The sequence below is a fragment of the Adiantum capillus-veneris genome, chromosome 22, assembly GCF_014529385.1.
Source record: "Adiantum capillus-veneris isolate H3 chromosome 22, ASM1452938v2, whole genome shotgun sequence".
Classification (NCBI taxonomy): domain Eukaryota; kingdom Viridiplantae; phylum Streptophyta; class Polypodiopsida; order Polypodiales; family Pteridaceae; genus Adiantum; species Adiantum capillus-veneris.
Genome location: NC_140952.1, coordinates 56,275,999 through 56,299,641, shown reverse-complemented (window position 1 = coordinate 56,299,641; position 23,643 = coordinate 56,275,999).

The window sequence follows — 23,643 nt, the reverse complement described above, 5'->3', positions numbered from 1 at the left end:
GCTCAGTTCTCTTTTCCTTATAGCATTGTTGATGTATAGGTTTTTGATTTTGAAAGTTGTAGACCTGACATCCGCTATTGTTTCCTCTTGTTCACTTGGGTTGTCAGAGCATTCATTATCTATGTCCTCATCTCGCTCAAGATGCTCTGGAGAGTTATAAAAAACTCTTCTTTGTCTACTTCCACCGGTTTATCTTTTCGGGGTTGTTCAGAGACTGGTTCCTTATCTTTCCCATCTACCACGCTAACCATATAGTATGGAACCACTTCATAGCCATCTTTGTCACAAAACTTTGTCATGGGACCATCCAAAATAGCACACACATCTAGGGTTTCTAGGATATGTATGCACTCTAAAGGATCTAGAGTTTCTTCAAGGAAGGGTTTAGGAATGTATTCCTTATCTTCAATCACCCTTTCCATGAAACACTCTTCTTGTTTTAAGATTTTGCACTGAGATGCTCCATACATCCATAGCTCCTTTGGCTTACCTAACCAAGTTGGAAGCTTAGATCCAACTAGTGTAGATGAATCAAACTCCTCAACTGGTGTTTGGTTCACATCTTTGTAACTATGGTCTTTAAGTTTTATGTGCGTTGTGGTTTCCATGTGCCTGAGGTATATATGATCATATCCCCAGTATTGGATCATCTTTAGTTGTCGCATGAATGTTTGTCCAAGTATTATGTCGTAGTTTTTCTTCTTGCCAAAATCTACTATAGCAAAGGTATGCTCATACTCTATGCCGCAAGAAGTAACAATTACCTTCTCCTGAAGTCTTAAGGGTTTCTCCATATAGCCATCTGCTAATTGTAATTTCATCCTTGTGGCTCTCAAGGCAGGGTTTCCCCATTTCTTCCATATCTCTTTGGTTGCAATGGCCACACCCACTCCATTGTCAAGAATTGCCATGGTTGTAACACCTTGAAACTCCACGGGAAGCGTAGTATTGCCATCGTCACCCTCACAATACTCCCCTACCTTGTTTAATGGTACTGGATGCATGTTTAATTGATGAGGCTTTTCAAGCTCTCTGATCCCTTCTTGCATCTGTGAAGTCGGATCCTTTACACCAAACTTTTCTAAGAATTTTCCGATTGTTGCCCACATGTTTGGTCGTATTCAAACAAGCTCATCTAACATAATGAGGCAAGTCCTAGGTGCAGACAATTTGTTTATCAATCATTTAAAGTCCATCATCTTTTTTGAGGAGAATCTTTTGTGATGGTAGTGCCTTCACATCAAGCTTTGCTTCATACTCTCCTATGTAAGAGTGTAAGTTTCTCAAGGATTGAGGTTGGATATTCGAGGATCTTACAGATCCTCTATCCCCCCAATATGAGCAAATATCTTGGTCTGCTTGAGATCTTGCCTCAAATTCCTCAATAGGAGGAACAAATACATCCCTCCCATTACTGGTCTGATAACTCTTTGACATAGCTCATTTTCTTTGTTTGCTTCTCATATTTGTTTCCAAAGTTCATATAAGCCATCATCTTCTCTGTATATCTCCGGTATGATAGGATGGAAACCATCAGATGCCTGATCTGTGGTATTCATCACTACCCTTGGGCTTTCGATCAACTTTTCGTGTTCCAATTCAGCTGTGGGAATTTTAATTATCCTTTTAGGCTTGTGTCTTGGTGGAATCACTGTGTTGGAGCTGGAACCTCTATCCAACCCTCTGGTTTTCTTGTTGGTGGCTCTAACAAAGCTTGTGCGGTTTGGATCATTTTCTGACACATCTCCAGCCTTTACTTTTCCAACTCAGTGTATGGGTACGGCATCTATCTTTGTTCCTGGGTCTGGTTATTTAGAGGTTCATTTACTTTTTAAACTAGTACACATCCTCCCGAGCTTGCACTTTTTGGTTTTTCATCCTTCTCAGGCTCTGCCTCAGGGGTCTCCTTTTCCTTGTTGACTTCCCCTTCTAGTTTCCTCAAATTTTCCTTGGTTTGTTTCATCTCTTCTGCTGAGGACGTTTGTTCTTGTTCCTTCCTAGCCTTCATGCATGCTTTCCTAGACTTCCAAGTGTTGCGTTGGCTTTTTCGTTCAAGATTAGGTGCATCCGGTTTCTCCTCCTCAATTATTGGTTCTTCCATTACTTTTTGAGCTTGTGTTCTTGTGACAACATGTAAGGTATCATCGTTTCATTTTTTGAACCACTACTTGACGAGATTGCCTCTAGTATGTTCAACGTTGTTTTTATCATTTTATTTTGGTTTTTTGATGTATTCACTAATTAATGAGTGATGCCACAATACATTCACTCTCATGATCTTAGTATGAGGACATTCTTTCATTAGGTTGTCGCCACCACACTTGCATCATGGTCCTAATGGTTGTCCAGGCGCTCATGGAGCTGATCTCTTTTGATAAGATGGCCTTTGTCCTGTTAATCCACCATTGGCTATGAAGAATAATTTTCTCTCATCTAAGCTGTATTTGCCTTCTCCTACAACATGAGCTGCTATTGGTGGTCCAACATTCCCAATCATGCTCCAAGGTTCTGACGCTTTCGGCTCTTTGGGCGGATAGTATGCACTAAGGCTTGTTCCTTTGGTGCCTATTGGTCTTGCTCATGGGAGAGGTGGTTATTGCCCCAAAAGTGGATGTGGTTGTTCAACCCCTACTGGTCCTGGAAGATTCCTTGCTGTATACCTAGGAATCGGTGGTACTACTTGGGCTGGCGGGGCCTACTTCACTGTCTCACATATCCCTTGTTGTAGTAACACTCTTCCGTCACATGATTAGTCCATTTTTGCTTGATGGCACACCACTTGGGTTGCTTAGCCTGTGATTTAAAAAATGGGCTTATCCTTTCGAGCACTTCTTCAATAAGTTGCTCCTGACTTACATCTCCCTCGCTCCTTTGTGCTGATTTTGTAGACTTTGATCCACTATGTTGTGATGATGAATCATCATTTAAGTCTTTATAGTCACCTTCCTTGTAGACCGCACAATTGTCTACTAGGCATAGAGCTTCTTTGGTCAACTCATTTAGCGTTGTGCTCTTCTTCATATGCAGATCCTTCTGACGGTCCGCATTCCTCAGTTCTTGGATGAATACAAACATGAGTCTAGACTATGTTGGTAACTCTTCCATAGGGCATAATTTTGCCTAGCGTTTCAGCCTTAAAGCTTCTTTCTATACATATTCTCCTTCTTTTTTCTTATACTTACGGATTTGCTAGAACATATTGTGAGCTATCCCCCTTTGAGAGAATTCCTCAATAAACTCGTCAAATACCTTCTCCATTGACTTGAAATCTCTACATTCAATGGAATCAAACCAGGTGGCGGCATCCTCCTCTAGAGTTAACCCAAATCGTGCAAACTGTGTGGGAAAGTCTAGGACTTCCTCATATCTAATGACACACACTAATGCTACCATGTGATCTTTTGGGTCTTTGTTTCCAAAACATTTCTTGTTAATCCATTTTTGGACTTGAGATGGTCCGATACTGCGGTGATCCATCAATCTGAGCATAAGATCCCCCATTCCTCCTCTATGAGCTCTTTTTGGCCTAGTATATGGTACATGTTCCTCGCCTAAGGGTACCCCTAATCAATAATTCTTAATTGGTCTAGCAAGTGGTCGTCCCTCTTCTTAGGCCCTTTCTTCTCATTCTTTACCTCTATGTGGTGCTTCAATCCTGGTCGGATTTGGCATTCTTGTTCTACTCTCATCTTGGTATTGCTGATGGAGTGGTGGTTTTGGTGGTGCTTCTAGCCCTGACATGGCCTGATATCCACTCCCTTTTGTGTTTAGGTATGGTGCTGCAAATTGCTTGAGCCATGCTTGAAATGATAGTGGCGACGTTTGAGGGTTCCGAGGGTTGGGCATTGGCTATTTATTTGATTGCGATGTGGTGTAATCATCTGAGAAAGGATTTGTAGATTTGCTGGGGGTTTCTATGGGCTTTTTCTTCTCCTCAAAAGCCCATGCCAACAATTTTGGGGTTATCACTCTCCCTACATCTTCTAGATGAATTAGCTCGTATTCTCATCCATACTTATCGACAAAAATGATATAGGTTCCAGTCTTACTTTGTGATTCAGACACCTGTAGGCATGCCAATCTCCCCTTATTGTGTCTTAGTTGCTGTCAGTTTCTCCGGGAGGTCTTCTAAGTCAATAATGCTCCAAATTGGATGAAACTTGGTCCCTAAGCTTGTTTTGTGGTGCTAAACACCCTGGTCAGCTTTGATGTCAGCTCTAGTCTCTAAAAATGCCTTTCAAACATCATACACATATGATCTCTAACTGGTCAAAATGATGTGAGAATCACTCCAAAGGTCTCCCACTCCACAAGCAACACACAACAACGTTCAAAATTCAATTTCAACACTTTTTGTGCTAGATATGATCAATTTAAGCATTCACTTTGCGTAGATCTATCTCTTGGCCTTTACAAGTCCAAAGTGCTTCAAATTCAATAATTCTCTAGATCACAAGGGTGGAAATAGATGTATCTTTTAACCCCAAATTTGGCCTCTCAGACATACACGTATGAAGTCTATCTGGTCAGACTGAAATTCTATTTCTACTCAAGGTGCTCCTTGATGCGCACAACATGCATCAAGGACATACATGTATCTTTTGACCCCAAATTTGGCCTCTCAGACATCATACGCATATGAAGTCTATCTGGTCAGATTGAAATTCTGTTTCTACCCAAGGTGCTCCTTGATGCGTACAACATGCACATGTGCTCACGACAAATTTTGGAAGTCAAACTTGCACAAATTCACCTCTTTCTGAGAAGGAATCTCCCAAAAAGAGTAAAATCCTCTCATTGTTCAATCTATATGTCCAAATGAAATGAAACTTGGTGTGTGTGCTCAACATAACTTGCAAAATATGGGTACAAAGTCAAAAGGTCAATTTGGCTACCATATTCACTCCTCAGACATCATACGAATATGATGTCTACTGATGGATTTGTTGGAATTAGGGTTGCAGAGAAACACACACAGCTTGGAGAAGATGAAGGAAGCTCAAGGCACACAATGGAGAGTGTATAACTTAGTGTGCAATAGAAAGATAGATAGCCCTAGAGTGATGGGCGTATATACAATTCTCGGGGGAAAAAACCTCCTAAAGAGGGAAAAAATGCCCCGGTGGTCCTAGTGTGTTCACACACATGACTACCACATGTATATGGTAACAAATCCCCCGTGGAGTGATGCGGTGAATGAGAGCTGGCACATGAGTAAAGGGAAGTGCCATGCCCTAAGGATATGATCAGTCCACAAAGGGGAGTAAGCCCAAAGATTTGCAAAAAGCTTCGAGCTTCTCACGAGACAATGCCTTTGTGAAAATATTTGCAAGGTTGTCCTGTGTTGGCACATAAGCCAAGTTGATCTCTCTTGCTGAGAGCCTCTCCCTGACATAGTGGTAATGCACCTCAATGTGCTTTGTGCGAGCATGAAAAAATGGGTTCCTCGCAACTGCCAATGCGCTCTGACTGTCAGTGTAGATAGTGTTGGCAGTGTCATGTCCAACACCCAAATCAGCCATAAGGGATCTGAGCCATACACACTCAACCGTAGCTGTGAAGACTGCCCTGTACTCAGCCTCACAACTCGAAGTGGCCACAGTAGGTTGCTTCTTTCTCAACCATGATATACATGAACTGCCAAGCATGAAACAAAAACCACTTGTGGACACTTGCGTGTCAAAAAAACCAGCCCAATCTGAGTCCGAAAAAGCATGTAAGTCTGGCGGCAATGATCCTCCCTTGGGATAAAACAAGCCAAGATGTAAAGTGCCACTAAGGTGCGGAAAATCCTCTTGACAGCCTGCCAATGCTTAGACCCTGGGCTATGCATAAACCTGCTGACCTGTGACACTGCAAACTGAATATCCGGCCTCGTGTTGCATACATAAATGAGGCAGCCAAAAACAGTTTGGTAAAGAGTGACATCAGCATGATCGCCAGCATCATGTAGACTCAACTTCAAACCTGTTTACATGGGAGTGGCAATAGGTTTGCAATCCTCAAGTCCAAACTTACATAGCAATGTCTCTATGTAACTTTTCTGACACAAGGCAATACCACCATCACACTGCTGAAACTATATACCCAAGTAATGATGCAACAACCCCAAATCTTTCATCTTGAAAGTAGCATTCAAATCAGCCTTAATTCAGCAATATGTATCTCATTTGGTCCAGTGATCAACAAATCATCATCATAAAGAACCACAATGAGAAGTACATCACCCTCACGCTGTACATACAATGTGCTTTCTGTTGGACTGTTACGAAAGCCTTGTTTGACTAAATGAGTGTCAGCTTTCTCATACCAAGCACGAGGAGATTGCTTCAACCCATACAAAGCCTTGTTACATTTGCACACTTTGTCCTCTTGTCCTTTTATGAAAAAACCGCGAGGCTGCGTTACATAAACTTCCTCAAATATGTCACCATTCAAGAAAGCAGTAATAATGTCTGATTGATGTACATCCCAACCACAATGAGCTGCCAATGCACATAGAAATGAGCTGCCAATGCCTGCTCATTTTCAGCCCTTTCCTCATCAAGTACATGATGTACATCTGCATCAGTAATAGGCTGATCTAAAACATTTTCAGAAGCCCCCATAGGCTGTACATTTGCCTCATTGGAACTTACATTCGTATTTCCACCACTGAAAAGAGGCAACAAAGTGTCATAAATGTCCTGTGAGCTTACATTACTGTCTCCAGTACATGACAACAAGGGCTGAATAGAATCCTCCACAAACGCTACATCCCGTGAAACCAGAATACGTTTTGTTTGCGGATGATACTACCTGTAACCTTTTCTTTCAACACTATAACCAACAAAAATACATTTCACAGCCTTATCATCCAATTTTTTGCGCTGCACTTGTGGCATCAAAGGATATGCCAAACAGCCAAAAAAACGCATGTGCTCAATAGAAGGCTTTCTATCATGCCATGCTTCATATGGAGTAATAGATTGCAAAGCTTTCGTAGGACACCTGTTTAGTACATAAGTGGCACACATGATGGCCTCAAGCCAAAAAGAATGCGGCAAAGCTTGACTTTTGACCATACATCGTGCCATTTCCGTCAGTGACCTGTTTTTCCTCTGAGCAACACCGTTTTGTTGAGGTGTATAAGGCACTGTACATTGGTGTTTTATCCCACGACTAGCCAGAAATGCATTAAATTCATGAGACATATACTCCGCCCCTCGATCGGAACGGAGGGTGCCCATAGTACATTTCGAGACATTTTCAGCCATAGCCAAAAATTGTTTGAAGCACATAAAAACTTCGGACTTCGCTTTAAACGGAAATACCCATGCATGCCTGGAGTAATCATCAATGAAAGTCACGAAGTACAGGACGCAGCTTGCATGGGCCCACAAACATCACTATGCACAAGCTGCAACCTGCATGTGGCCCGAACTAAACCATCCTTTGGAAACTTAGAACGCTGCATCTTACCCAAAATACAGCCTTCACAAACATGTTTGACAGGTGCTTCAAGAGGTGGCAAAGAAGCAACCATATCAGATTTTTGCAAACGCACCAAACTGGAAAAATTCAGATGACCAAAACGTGCATGCCAAAGTTTTGCATCTGAAATAGCCCTTGAATCTGCAACAACATTTGCAAAATTTTGTCCACACTTGTCATACAAAGTGAGATTATACAGCTCACGGCACAAAAGGCCTGATGCAACAATTTCATCACCAAAACTGAGATCATGAACTGTACATCTGTCATCCACAAATTTGAATACAGTCCAAGTCTAGCAAGTGCGGATACAGACAACAGATTCTTCTTGATCCCAGGTACATAAAGTGCATCAACAAGTGTGAAAGAACTGCCATTAGCACCAGTAAGCACAATCTTTCCAACTCCCTGAACTGGATAAGAGGCATTGTTGGCACAAGTGACTGAATTCCCATGAGGGACAGACTCGATAGAGGTAAACAATTCACGATGTGAGGTAATGTGCTTTGTAGCACCACTGTCGAAATACCACACATGTGAATCTGCAGCAACTGACAAGCATGCATGATGGACAACAGGATTGTAAGTGCACTCTGCGCTAAAAGCCCATTCTGCATCAACATCAGCATCACAATCTCCTTTCACAGAAGACTCAACAATGGCTGCATTTGTAGTGGAACCAGCATTTGCAGTGGAACCAGCCTCTTTCTTCTAAGCCTCTTTGGCCTTCAACTTAGGACACGACTTGATCAAGTGATCATTAGCTTTACAATAATGGCAACGCATCTTCTTTTTGCCCTTATCACTAGAATTTCCAGACGAATTGCTGTCAGCAGAAGCATTAGGAACAGACTTTTTGCCACTCGCAGCAGAACCATAAGAAGTGGCTGCATTGCTGTTACCACCCTTTCCTTGAGAAGCAATAAAAGCCTGTTCAACTGCACGCTGCCTAGTCATGTTTTTTCTAGAAAGTGACACAACAGCAATGTGCATAATGCATCAAACTTGACAACTTCAAGATTTACTTGGGTCATAAGTCTCCAAGTACTAGAAAAAGTTTGGTAAGAATCTGGTAAGGCATCAAGAACAGTCTGCACTAGGGAACTGTCTGAAATCACTTCACCTGGAGAAATGAGTTGCTCATTGATATCCTTGACACTAGCAAGGAAAGTGTTCATATCATCTTCCTCATGCATAATCTTCGACTCCAACTCTTTACGCAGCAAAGCAATTTTAGCCTCATTGCGACTTGCATAAAGACCAACCAAAATATCCCAAGCCTGTTTTGCAGATTTTGCTGAATGGATGTGAGGAACAATGGTGCGCTTCACAGACAACACAATCATTGCATGAGCCTGCGCATCCTTAACATCCCAACGAGCTTGTTCTGCCATAGGCAAAACAACTCTAACAGCAGTAATCCTTGCAGCAAGACCTGCAACATCCTCAACATCGCCTACATCCTCAGAACCAGGACGTACATCAATGCCCTGCACAATGTTCCAGACGCCCTTTGACACAAGAACATGTTGCATCATATAAGCCCACATAGGGTAGTTGTCACCATCTAACCTGTCCTCAGCAGCAAACATCTTGAACACAGCTGTGTTGTTGTTGTCAGCCATGGTAAATGCTGCACCTGATGTGAAAACTGCCCGAAAATAGGATAAACGGAGCGGGAACAACATGTGCTATATAGCACAAACCGTAGAAGACTATAAGGTACCTGTTATGCAGAAAATGGCACTGAAAAATTCTGCACAAAATGACGAAATAGCCTGTGCAGTATTGCCTGTAGTGGAAACGGAGGCCGAAATGAGCCCAAATCAAAATTCTGAGCAGACCAAGCTCTTTGAGCTGACCCAAAATATTTTTCGACCTGCGAAGGCTCGCCAAAGCTCACTGAAATCGGAGAAAGTGAGCTGGCGTGTACTAGAGCTGTTGGCGACTAAGCCTGGGAGGACGCAACTTGCTCTGATACCAATTGTTGGAATTAAGGTTGCAGAGAAACACACACAGCTTGGAGAAGACGAAGGAAGCTCAAGGCACACAATGGAGAGTGTATAACTTAGTGTGCAATAGAAAGATAGATAGCCCTAGAGTGATGGGCGTATATACAATGCTTGGGGGCAAAAACCTCCTAAAGAGGGAAAAAATGCCCCGGCGGTCCTAGTGTGTTCACACACATCACTACCACATGTTTATGGTAACAGGATTCTTCTCAAGAATTTATCCACAAGCATCATCAAGTCGCCAGCACTAGTTTTAAATGAAAGATTTTTATGAGCATATTTCATTTTTGTCTACTGATGTGTGCATCATCTTTCCTCCCTCACTAGCGGACATGGTAATTCTAACGCACTCTCGATCTTTTGGGAGATTTGCCAATAACACAAGCTCAAAATACACGCACCCCTTCATGATTCTAACGTGGGAACACCTTCGTAAGGAGGTTTTTTATATATATATATAAAATCAAACAAAAAAGGAAAAGCCTCATGTTGCTCTTCTCATGAGTCGGAGTCATTGCCATAACTCTTGGGCCCATCAAGAATCGTGCTCGGCTAAGTCGCACCACTGGCTTCTCTTGGCATTACTCGAGCCTATCCCACACACACAAGCTGAGTCCCGAGTCTCGCAGCCACACATGCTTATTTTGGCAGCTTGTGACCAACACACACACACACTCACAAAGCATCTTATTGGTTGCAGTGTTTGCGCAGTCCTTGCCACAAATGGCACACAATCCATCAATCACACACACATGATCTCAATTCTGATCTCTCCCGCTGCTTCAGGTCGGGACCCACAACTGTCAATTATGGCCACACACTCTGCACTTTTTGCGAGTTTCAAATTCTCTCTCTCTCTCTCTCTCTCTCTCTCTCTCTCTCTCTCTCTCTCTCTCTCTCTCTCTCTCTCTCTCTCTCTCTCTCTCTTGCAGTGGCTCTACAGACCCCACTTGCCTCGCTGCCTCGGGCGTGGACCCCACACGCACGTACACACCGCTGTGACCGCTCTTCCTGGGACCCACTTTGGCTCATAGCACACGCTATATCACGCCATTTTTCTTGGCTTGGCTTAACCCCACAAGCACACACACTCACTGTCTCTCACTTCCCCTGTCCTGCCTTGGTTGCAATCCACCCGTCATCACACACTACCCGCATATTTGATGGCCAATAGATCACACTGGCTTGCAAGGAGTACCCGGCATCCACGTGCTCAAACACAGACGCACACAGTGTCAACAGTCAGACTCTCTCTCTCTCTCTCTCTCTCTCTCTCTCTCTCTCTCTCTCTCTCTCTCTCTCTCTCTCTCTCTCTCTCTCTCTCTCTCTCTCTCTCTCTCTCTCTCTCTCTCTCTCTCTCTCCGTGGCGGCCTGCACTCGGAATCGACCACAGCTGCAGCCATTGCTCATTGAGTTTTTTTCAAGAAATTAAGAATTAAAAATTGAAAAAATAAGCTTGCGTTCCCAACCCCTCGCTCTACCTCTAGCTCGCAGGATGCTCCTTGTACTAGTGGTGAACATATTTTTTGGAATGCATAGACATTGCAAGATTCGACAGGGTTGTGAACAGTTTTATATGAAAATTTCTTGCATTACACTAAGACGGGGCTTGAGGGTTCTTTCTGGTGTTTACTTAAATGCTAAATGTGTTGTGCACTAATCCATGAGCTACCTTGAAGGGGTATGGCCTATGGCACAACATCGACTTGAGACTGACCAAATAAGAGAGCTCAAAATTCATGTCATCATATGATTTCTCTCTTATATGCTATCATATTTGCTACATGGGAACAAGTAGTCAGACATCAAGTGTATGCTATGGTAGTGTGAACATTTCTATGCATAAACAAAATTTCATCGCACCATTTTTTGCCTTATGCATTGTTTTTGTGCCATCTCGATTGGAAGCTTGGTTGAAAAAAGATATTTTTTTGTGATATGCATACATGGACGAGAGTTGCATTGATTTATGAGTTGTGCTTGCTTGGTCGGGACTTTATTCTTGGAAATGATAGTGCTCGTACATTTTAGTGCTTGAATTAAATGGAAAAACCTTGCATAGCACTAAAATCGAGCTTTATGGATGAACATGGGAGATCACTATCCTTTTGAGTTTGTGAATGAAGAATGCGCTAGAATTTGAACTTGGCATTGCTCGATACTTTTTTAGTGCTTAATATGTATGTAAAAATCATTGCATAGCACTTAATTGGGCTTTTTGAATGGCCATGAGATAGCATGGAGCATGCTTTTAGTGCTTGAATTGAATGAAAAATCATTGCAAAGTACTAAAATTGAGCTTGTTTTAAACGGCCAAGAAGGAGCATTGGGGGTTGTGGTTGATTGTGTATTTGTTAGTGCCTACTTTGAATGACAAAATGCTTTCATGCACTAACAATTGAGCTTTTGAAGGGTTGTGGAAGGAGTGTGATTTCCATTGATCCAAGAAGGGGTCATCATTGCAATATATTGCAAAATTTGGCTAATTAGAGCCATTCCATTTGTTTAGACTAAAGTTGTAATGCTAGCTCATAGCTTGGTCTAAAAATGAATTTTTTTTCATTTTAAGCAAGTATAACCCAACTTTTTTGAAGCTTTCAAGTACATATTTGGCTATTAAGAGCCATTCATTTTTATTTCATCAAGTTGCAATCATCTCTAGCTCATAGATTGCACTAAAAAATGTAAAATTTCATGTGAGCTAGTTGTTAGCCAACTTGCTTGAAAAGCTTAAAAATGTAAAATTTGGCTTTCAAGAGCCACTTCATTTCATTCAAAAGTTGCATTATTTTCAGCTCTTGGCTTGTTTTTTCCATATCTCATTGAGCTATAAATTAATCAACTTTTGAATTATGCATGAGAGATGGTAAAAATTGCAAAATTTTCTTTTGTAGAAGCATTTTGCCTCTCTCATTGTTTTTATGTATGCATAAATTTGCTATCAAAGAGCATCATGTGCATAACCAAAGGCATTTTTTATCCCTTGGGTCATTTCCCTTTGGAAAATTTGGGTTTGCAAGACCCTAGCTTTAGGTTTTCATTAATGTTTTTTGTGTGCTTTTGTTTTCAATAAAAGGATTTGGAGCTTGTGTTTACACTTAGCTTCAAAAAGCTTCTTTTGTAAATAAAAAGGATCAAGAGACTTCTTTACAAAGGGGATGCTTGCTCAAGGATGCACAAAGAGCATGAATAGGTGTAATCCTTCCATGATTTTGCTCTCTTCATTCTCTTGCTTGGCTTAAGTGAAAGTGTGCTTCTAAGCTATGGTTCTTTCATGTTCAAAAGCTAGGTATCTTAAAGTTCCAACACTTTTATTTGTGAAAATTAACTCATCAAAAAATTAGGTTTTATGTGTGCTAATTATAGGTAATTGGCCTTGACCTTAGGTTAATATAGGTTCATTTCTCATTAGTCCTAGACTCTTAGTGATAGTCTTAATACTCCATTCTTTTTTAACATGACCTAGGGATATGATTAGGTGTTAGTCTTTTTAGTCCAATTCCCATTAGCTCTCAAGTTGGAAGCAATAAAGTGCTAAATGAATCAAAGAAGCAAAAAAGTGTCAAGAAAAAGTAGCAAAAATGCTACTAGACACATAAAAAGAAAATGTCTATGTTATGTTGTGTCTATGTGAGGCCTAGCACCTTATTGGCACTTGGCAGGCGAGGGGAATCATCTTGGCTCGCTTGGTCAAGGCCCTAAACCGATGCCCTCAGTTGATAGGGGTTAGCCGTTGCCTTGGTAGGCTAGTAGGCTTTTGGAACACTTTCTTGAGGGTTCAAGGAGCCGAGAGTCGCACCTAGACTTGCCTTGGCGCGATAGCCTTGTGATTGCGCTTTAATTTTTTCAATGAATGACAAAAAACAAAACTTTCATGAGCTTGAAAAAGCTTTGACAATGTACTAATAGATTAAGAGTTTTTTTATAGCCCGTAGACATGATAGACTTGAATGATTTATTAAGATTGTTCACATAGTTTGTAGGCTAGTAGGTTTATGAACTTGCATTAGCCTAGGGTCATAATTGATTGCTTGTGTTTCATGCATAAAACTGAAATTTCAAGTGGTTTAATCTTCACAATAGTTTGAGTGTTTTTTTTGCTTTATGCTGACTAGTTTTTGACTATGATTGACCCATCTTTTAGAAGCAAAAAATCACTTTGCATTATTGTTCATTGTACTTCATGTTTTATTTATTCTTGGTGGGCTTTGATGCTCATTACTTGTTCTTATGTTTTGCAGCTCAACATTTCTTCCATGGACTTGCTTTTTACCATGTCTCCGTGTCTTGCTTCACTGGCACACGAGGACATGCGCTAAATTAGGAAGGGGAGAATGTTAGCAGCGGTTAACACAGGCAACACCAATTATGCACCAATGTTAGCAGCAAGCTAACGCGGACACCATTTTTCGGAGTTCTCCTTGTAAAATAATTATTATTTTGATAAATCGAGAATATTGTAACTCCTATTTTCTTGGTAAACTTTGTAATTAATGAGCCGGGGCTACAAGCTTTCAGATTGTATTAGCCAGTCAATTCCCAGCTTTGGTAGAACTCTAGACTATTAGTTTTGACCACTCTAAAACCTTGGCTAATGTATAAAAGCCAACTTTGTAAATATTTTATTAAGTTTTTGGATAAGAAATACACAGCGTGAGCTAACGGCGCTGATTTCTCTCCTTCTCGCGCTTCCTACTCCCTCTCCGGTTGTCACATTGCGAATGCGTTTGTTGCATTGCAACCGTAGATAAGAGCTCTACGCATTGGCGTAAGCCATTCATAGTATTTCGTAGCTTTTGGCGTCGCCGACCTGCGGCCTAATTTCATCATAACTAGGAATTTATACTTTTAAATCGAAAACTAAGCATAGGCAGGGTATTGGGGCATCATTGCTAAGCATTTAGATGCATTCCGGGTCAAAAACGACCAGGTCAAAAATCCATTGTTGTTAATAATCGCGATTTTGGAACTTGACCTAAAGTGGGATTTGAGGCCATAGGCATGCGTGCTTAGGTCTTATAAAGTTTTCCTAGAAGTTTTGTTGCGTTTGGATGTCATTTGATGCTGTAATGGATGTGATTTGTGTGCCGATGAGCGATTGGCTTTCGGTGATTTCAGTCATTTGAGTGTAGCCTGAGTTAGATGCGAGTTGTTAGTTGTTTTCCAAGAGATCGACAATCTCTTGTAGCCTCTATGCACTAGTCGAGTCAGCTTTGTCCCATGGTTTGACAAATTAATCGTGGTTCTCGCTAATACCGCAATAAGATAGGATGGTGAGGTTAGACATGCGTCCCACATTTGGCGCCGTTGTCGGGGACCGACTAGACTTAAACTAGAGAAAATACGAGCGTCTTGTGTAATTGTCTATTAACTTCCTCTAGGTTCACCTAGAGTAAAACTCTCTCTTTTAGAAACCGCATAGCATAAGAGTGTCGTTTTTTGCTGTGTAGAGATAGCTTGGAAGTAATCGTACTTGCTAAGTGCCTTTAGGGCTGTAGGATTGTAGATTTAGATTAGGAATTGGAGAATGATTGGTAGACGTGAAAAGTCTTAAGATCAATGCTCAAGAAACCGGAAAAAACACACAAGGAAATGAGTGTTTGTGGACACTTTCCACAACCCCATTGCATGAGAAACTAGGAGTAGGGTAAGTAGAATCCGAGGTGGATTTCAGAACATGCTCTCTCTGAAGGAATCAAGTGTGAGTTGTTATGTCAAGTTGCAAAATTTCAAGTCTATGACTAGAAATAGCTTGAAAAGACTAGAATTCACTCAATCCGACTGGACAGTAAGCCTAAGAGTTGTCCGAACTAGTGGGTAAGTTCAAAGATACTTCGAGATAAAAATTTCAAGAAGTTGACTAAAGCTCATATTATTTACTTTTTCTTGATATTTTAAGCCAAATTAAGTTTTGACTTGCTTTATAGGCTTAAAAAACATCATAAAAAGACTGTCTTTGAGAAAATTGCAAAAAAGTGCTCATTTCATGCCTCAAGTTAATAATCGCGATTATTAACTTTTTGCTCTAAATTGACCAAGGTTCATACCATTAACTCATTGCATGTGTACAAACAACTTTTGTAAAGGCCCAAAAGATTTGGATCACTAAATTGGCAAAAAAATGGGTAAAAACTAAAGTTTGTACTGACTTTTTGAATCTTGCTTGTAAATTGGGTAAAATTTTATCCAAACTTGTTGAAAATTGATCCATAGGCTTATATTGATGTGATAAACATGTGTACATACTTAGTTGACCAAAAACTTGTAAAATTTTGGCAAAAGTAAATAATCGTGATTATTTACATCTGCCTTGTTTTTGAACTTTTTTGACCAAGTTGGCATACCACTAGCTTTACCATGTTGTAATAAGCCCACAAACCAAATTTGGTAAGATTTGGATAACTGGATTGAAAATTGTGACTAAAATTGCAAAGTTAGTCTGCGGACCGATAATTGATGACCATTTGACCAAAAATTGTCCAAACTTGATGAAAATTGGCTAGTGACTTTAACCTAAGGTGCTTAAAAGATCTGTGTCAAAGTTGGGGCAAAAATTGTCAGGAGTAAATAATCGAGATTATTTACATCCGCTTCAAAACTTGGTGATTTTCCAAATTTGAGTATACCACAAGGTCAAGCACATCAAGTAGACCCCACAAATCAATTTTGGTGAAATTTGGACCACAAAAGTGAGACTTAAGCCAGATTCTCGAAATCAGGGTCTGCGGACACAAAACAGTGGGTAAACTTGATCAATCAATTTTGTTGAAACTTTTCCAAGGGCTTTAACAAGTTGTATACTTGCCAAACCTATCAAAAAAGTACCAGAACTTGACAAAAGTAAATAATCCAGAGACTTCCATTTTGACTTTTGGGCTAATACAGTGTTAGACCAGCATAATATAAGGCCACAAAAATTTTGGGTTCAATCGGATCAAAATTGGTACATATACACTCAATTTACAAGTTGCATATTAGACCTTTGATTTTGCTAAAGCTGAATGTGAAAGTCAAAATTTTGACTTCCATAGCACGATTTGAAGTGATATACAGAGACCAATCATGAGAGTCTCAAGAGCTCTACTATCCTTATAGAAAAATAGCTAATTTGATTAATTTTGTACAGGAATCAGGTTGCAGACGAGGCATCAGTGGTTTGACAGAAAGTTGCAATTGAATCGAGTGGAAATTGACGACAAGTAAATCCAAGGTGAGTACTCTATCCAAGGCTTCATAAGTCTATATGAACCTTAGATCTGGTCGTGTACTAGGAAATCAAGGCCTATTCGGAGAAACCACCAGTAGAGTATCCACCAAAGAAAGCGTGAATCAAGGTAATTCCTTGCACACAATTCCTGAAGAAGTCTCGAACACTTCTTTAGATTCAACATCCAAAATGTCTTCTTACTCGACTCACTCGGAAACCGGAACAACAATGCGCTATAAGAATATACTCTCTTTTTACAAGACTAAGCGTCATGGAGCTCAGGTTTACTTGGATCCTAATGAAGAGTATGGTATTTGCATTGATGACCATGGTATTGAGTTCGAAGAAGAGGTTAGGGCAAACAAACAAGGAAAAATGTACATGGATCGAAATGGAACTCAATATGTACAAGTCGAAAATCCTGATGTGGTAGACGAATGGGGGTTAGAAGTAAACACTATAATCCCAGATATGTCAGCAAAAGAAGGACTACCAACCTTGGAATTCGAGGGATACGATCAAGTAGATTTGAAGCCTTTGAAACGGCTTAGTACGGATAATCCTAGAATCGGAGTATATTGTTGGGAAGATAGAAACATAAAAGATCGTTTGTGGACTTCTCATGATAGACCAGGACAATTAATGGCCATGAAGATCATCTATATTTTCAAGATCAAAGATAAGGGATATGCGGATCTACTACCAACTTCCCTGTTTAGGGATTGTTATAACAACAACTTCGTTATGATGACTCCTAAGGAGGTAGAACAAACCAAATACCAGGGGTATTCCATACGGGATTGGATATTGGGTCAAAGACCAGAAACCACTCCAAGAGACGAACATCATGAGAGATCATTTGAGAGTAATGTGAAGAAACCAGAAACCACCTCATCACGTAGAAAATCGGGTGACACTAAAGCTAGTCTAGGGCTACATGAGTCACTATTTCCTACAGACTGGTTTGAAGGACTCGGAACAGGATCAACTCCCAGAAGACCTGGAGTTGAACCAAATGACGTGTCAGACCAGCTGATTTTAAAAAATGGGTCAGAAAATACAGTGGATTAGGGGATCCATATGACCACTTAGCAAGCTTTAAGCAAGTGCTAAGAGCTGAGCGTATATTCGATATCCATACTCAATTCGAGGGGTTTGGAATGACATTAGAAGGAGAAGCTTTGACATGGTTCCAAAACATTCCACCAAGGTCAATCATGGATTTGAACACATTAGCTCAAGGATTTGTAGCTTCTTGTTCTAAAACGGGGATTAAACATAATACGGTAGCTCAAATCTACAACTTTAAACAGAAACATGGTGAGTCTATTAGGGATTGTGCAACTCGAATGAAACAATACATTGCCAAATGCCCAGAGATGGAGATACCTACAGAAGAACGACTTGTCTTGTTTTTGGAGGAACTGCTAAACAAAGAACTTCATGCTATATAGTAAAAAGCATACAACCCTAGAAGCGTGGGTGTCTGATGCTATTGACCTAGGAGACAATTGTGAGATCTTCAATGAAGAGGATGTCCGTAAGGATAACCAAAGTGAGAAGACAACATCCACAAAACCAGCACAAGTGGGAATGGCTTCTGTGGCACCACTCTCAGCCATCGAAGGTATGCTAAAAAGGATGAATGACATGATGAACAATATGCAAAAAGCACCTATGAGAGGACCAGGACAAGGGATACCTCCACAGGGACAACCAATTCGGCCATAAAAATGGTGTGAAATCGAAGGTAAATGGACCAACCATGAGACCCACGAGTGCTACTTCAAACCAAAGTATGATGGGAATGTTCAATACGTGCCCATGAGGCCGCAGGGACAACCCATGTACATGTATTAGCCTAATATGGAACAAGCTCAAAGACCACCAATGGGTATGGAAAGACCTCAACCTGTGTTGGGACAACAACCACCATATCCAGGACATAATGCCGTGCCTGTAAAGTACATGCACTCAAAAAGAGTCATAGATGAAAAAGCATTAGTGCCTATTACACCCTATGCAGAGCCTAGTCCATCTACATTAATGATACAGGGAGATTGGTATAGTCCACCTCCACCACCAATGGAAGAAACCATGACTTATGCTCCACTAGAGCTCGCACCAATGTATTATGTAGCTAATCAAGGTGTCAGACCTCCTATGGGAAGACCCATGATGAAGCCCATAACAGGAAACTGTCATAACGAATGTCCACAGCCTGACAAAAACCTCAAACCAATTGAAGCCTATTGCATACAATGCTGCAAAAAGGGAGGACACTTTATGGAAGATTATCCTAAGAATCCTTTGAACAAGGGAAAAACTGTTGTAAACGTAGTCCAAGTGATGCCTAGTAGCTCATCAGAGAGTGAACCGATTGTTCCAATCTAGGTAATCGCTAGAGCCTAGGCAAAGAAAAAGAAACACAATTCCTTTGATGATTCGGAGAACACGAAAGTTTCTTCTCAAAGAATCAAAAGGAGCATAAGCAAAAGATATGAGATGAGAAAACAAAAACAACGGGTTGAAAACAAAGAGAAAGCAAAAATGCTAGCCCAAGACAAGTTGAAAGAAACTGGCAGTGAATCAAGGAAACAACCGTGAAATCTGGAGAATCCATTCTAGTTGATAAAATTTTAGAGGCTATTAATGCTGCCTTGGAAGCCTACCAAGCAGGACTTAAAGCAGACCAAAACACGGAAAACAAATGGAAAAACTATCCATCTCCAGATATGAAAGCAACGAAACTGAAAGCTTATCAGAACTTAGTAAGAATCACGCAAGAAATGATGGATAAACAAAAACCCAAGCTTGAAATTATTGCAAAACCGAAAGAGCTTGCGGTAGAAGAAACGGAAGAAAAATCCGATGTGGTGGCAGAACCCCACCTTGAAACAAATGAACCAGAGCTCATAGTGCCGGACAACGAAGAAGCCTTAGACGGAATTCCATTCGTACAGGAAGATTGGCCAGGACACTTATGGGAAAAGGTAAGAGAGATTAATGATGGGAGCCTAACTTTAAGGTCAGCTCCTATAGAGGAAGTTTGGTTAGATAACCTACCATCTGATATGAACATGGATTTACAATCCTTGTACGGGGATTGCGGATTGGAGGCTTCAGGAATATCTCCATTGACATTAAAGACATTACCTTCTTGCTTGGGAGATAATGAAGATGAATCCATCATTTGCAAGACTACTCAAGTAAAAAGAGCCAAACAGACCCTAGAAGTAGACAACATTCATTCAGTCATGTCTACACCTATCCAATGCACTCTTACTTTGGGAGAACTGTTGAAACTCAGGCCATACTTATGGAACAATTTACAGAAAACCCTAGAGAAGGTGGGGATAACGGGGTTAATCTCTAAGAATTTGGGAAAATTGAAAAATGAAATGGAAAACAAAGAGGTTAGATCAGTTCCTATGAGCAAAGTCGAAGAATATTATGAAGGGGAAGAAGGAAACACTACCCTCCCAATGAAATATAATGACATGGAAACCATGGAAATACTGGATAGTGGGGCTGGCATAGCCATAGCCACTAAAGCAGTATGGGAATCCTGGGGACAGCCAACCATTAGACAAACGCGAATGAAATTACAGTTGGCTGACGGACACATTGAGAGACCACTAGGGCTACTAGAAAAAGTGATAGTCAACTCCTGTGGAATTGAATATCAACACACTTTTGCCATAGTAGACTTTGGAAAAAAACTCAACTATGAAATCATATTGGGAAGACATTTCATGCAACAGGTACAACTTATTCAAGATTAGGGAAACGACTGTGTGTACTTGAAGTAGGTGGGATCTATAACAAGAGTCAATCTAAAAGATCACACCTATAGAGATGTCTTGAAAACATCCATCCAAGAGTTTGATTCACTCTCTTCGAGTGAAACTAAACTCCCAACTTGGTTAAACAAAGACACTCCTATTTGGATGTGCGGAGGTTCACAAAATGAAAGCTTAAGACGAGAGGAATGTATCCTAGAAAGGGACTGTACAAACGAAGCCTACATACCTGAACCCTTTCCATAGCATTTATTTGAACCATTCAAGTGGACTCAAATTTTAGCGACAATGGATGTATGTGTGAATACGTCTATGTCTACTGAATTTTGCAATGAGGATGGCTACGACATAATTCCCATCCAAATGATGTCAGTCCTTAACATTGAAAACAAAGATGAGGAAACAAAGGACTTAATGAAAGCTCAACAAGTCTTTTCTGACCTCTATTACGATGCAACTGATGAGTTAGATGAACACTCAGCTACCTCAGAAGATTCGGGGCCATAAAAAGAGCATACGAGAGCTCAATTACTCTTAAAGGGAGGGGAGGAAAAGTTCTTTGACTTTTCAAACCAGAAATCAAGAATACAAAAATGGTATAGACGAAAGAAAGAAACCAAACTCGTGAAAACACGACCTATGCCATCAGTCTCCAGCAAAACACAATTCCTGATGCAGATAGATCTAATGATTGTGTCAAGGAAAAAATAACGGGCAGGTATCCTTCAAACAGAAACTTAGAAAGGTCTCAAACATCAAGAAAAGCAAGGAAGGATACTCACAAAGAACATCAAGATAAAAAACCACTCATGACCAGAGTCGAGCGGAAAAAGAGATATCAAGAGTTGAAAAAATCTCTAAAGGAGATATACACAACCGAAATGGAAACCACGGAAGAGGATGGTAAGGATTTAATGCATGTTCCATCCCATTACAAAAAGTATACTCTCCAAGATCGGAAAATAATAATCGAACAACCTGTTAGGGAACTACGGAAACAAGGCGAGTCTTACAAAGGACCTCAAAACGCTAAAAGGGTAGACTTGGTTGAACCAGGAGAAGAGCCTAGACCGGCTTACATTGCAAATGACGTAACAGAAGAAGAAGAAAAGCTTTTGCTAAGCTTGCGAAAGGAATACCGACATAACTTCACTTGGTCTTACAAGGATCTCAAGGGTGTCGATCCAAAAATTTGTCAACATACTATACCCATGAGAGACGATGCGAAACCAAGTAGACAGAGACCATACACTTATAACAAAACATTTGCCAGAAAGATCAAAGAAGAGATTGAAAAATTGAAGGAAGCCGAATTCATTTACGAAATTGAACACACAGATTGGGTGTCTCCGATTGTGGTAGTACCTAAGAAGAATGGGAAATTAGGAGTGTGTGTTAATCTCAAAAAAGTGAATGCAGCTACCATTAGAGAAAACTTTCCTCTTCCGATAAACTGAGCATGTTTTAGAACGAGTGGCAGAAAAAGAAGCCTACAACTTCTTAGATGGTTTTTCAGGATACAATCAACTTGTGGTTGACCCAAAAGATCAGCATAAAACTGCTTTTGCAACAGAATGGGGTATATTTGCCTATTGGGTTATGCTGTTTGGGTTAACTAATGCTCTAGCCACATTTTAGAGATTGATGAGCCATGCTTTCAAAGAGTATCTTCGAAAATTCTTAGAAGTATACATGGATGATCTATGCGTACATTTGTCAATTTGAGCTGATCATTTTGAACACCTCAAAAAGGTATTCGAGAAATGTAGACTTTACACGATTTGCTTAAACCCTGAAAAGTGCACATTCATGGGAAGACAAGGGAAAATTCTTGGATATATAGTGTCTAAGAATGGCATAGCTACCGATATTGAAAAGATTCATGTCATTGCTGATTTTCCTAAACCAACAACAGTCAAGGGGGTACAAGCCCTCAAGGGACATTGTGGATATTACCGACGGTTCATCTACACGTACGTTATAATTGCAAAACCCATGTATAGCTTGATTACGCACTTTGAATGGACCGAGGCATGTGAAGAATCCTTCATGAAGCTTAAGCAAGCTCTCATACATGTAGATGCTTCAAACTTTTCTATTGGTTGTATACTAGCCCAACCAAGAGATGGAAAAATTGACTTTCGTATTTCTTATGCTAGTCGACAATTAAACATTGCAGAAAAGAATTACACCACCACTGAAAGAGAAGGACTAGGAATCATCTATGCTGTTAAAAAGTACAGACATTACCTATTAGTCAACAAGTTTGTGTTCTTTGTGGACCACAAAGCTTTGTTATATTTGGTCAACAAGCCATGCAGCACAGGGAGAATAGTGAGATGGTTCATCATTCTTCTTGAATTTGATTTCACTGTGGTTGTAAAAAAAGGCACTACACATCAACGAGCAGATCATTTGTCAAGGATTGTTTCAGGGGAATCACCTAAAGGGGTAGATGATGATCTACCAGATGCCTATTTGTTCTCCGCGGAAATGATACCTAGATGGTCAGAAAACATTGTGTCATTGATGACAATAGCTCAAGTGGATTCACAAATACCACTTCCTATCACAATTGATTTGATCGAGCAATCGGCTATGTATTAATTACTAGCTAGAAGGATATATTAAAGAAATCAAGACGGGATATTGCTTTTATGCATTAACCCTGAAGAAAAGGATCAATACCTAAGTCAAGCACATGTTACCATAGTAGGACTTCACTTTGTGGAAGACCAAACTATGCAACGAATCTTGAGACTTGGAGTATTTTGGCCAACTATGAGGAGAGATGTTAGATCTTTGTAAAAGATTTCCCTCAATGTCAAAAAAAACCACCCATTCCTCATGTAACATTGTTTCAAATGTCACCTGTTCCTAAGTGGAGTAATTTTCTGGTTACTTACTTATCGAGCCGAACATTTCTTGAGGATATGAAAAAGCACCGTCAAAGAGCAATTAAAACTGAAGCAAGAGACTATGCTCTTATTGGGAACCAATTGTATCGGAGAGGTAAAGATCAACATTTGCATCTTTGTGCAAATAAAAACGAGTATATTCCGATTATAGAATACACACGTGCTGGATTAGCTGGAGGTCACTTTTCTAGTGAGACCACCGCAAGAGCAATCTTGATGGTAGGCATATG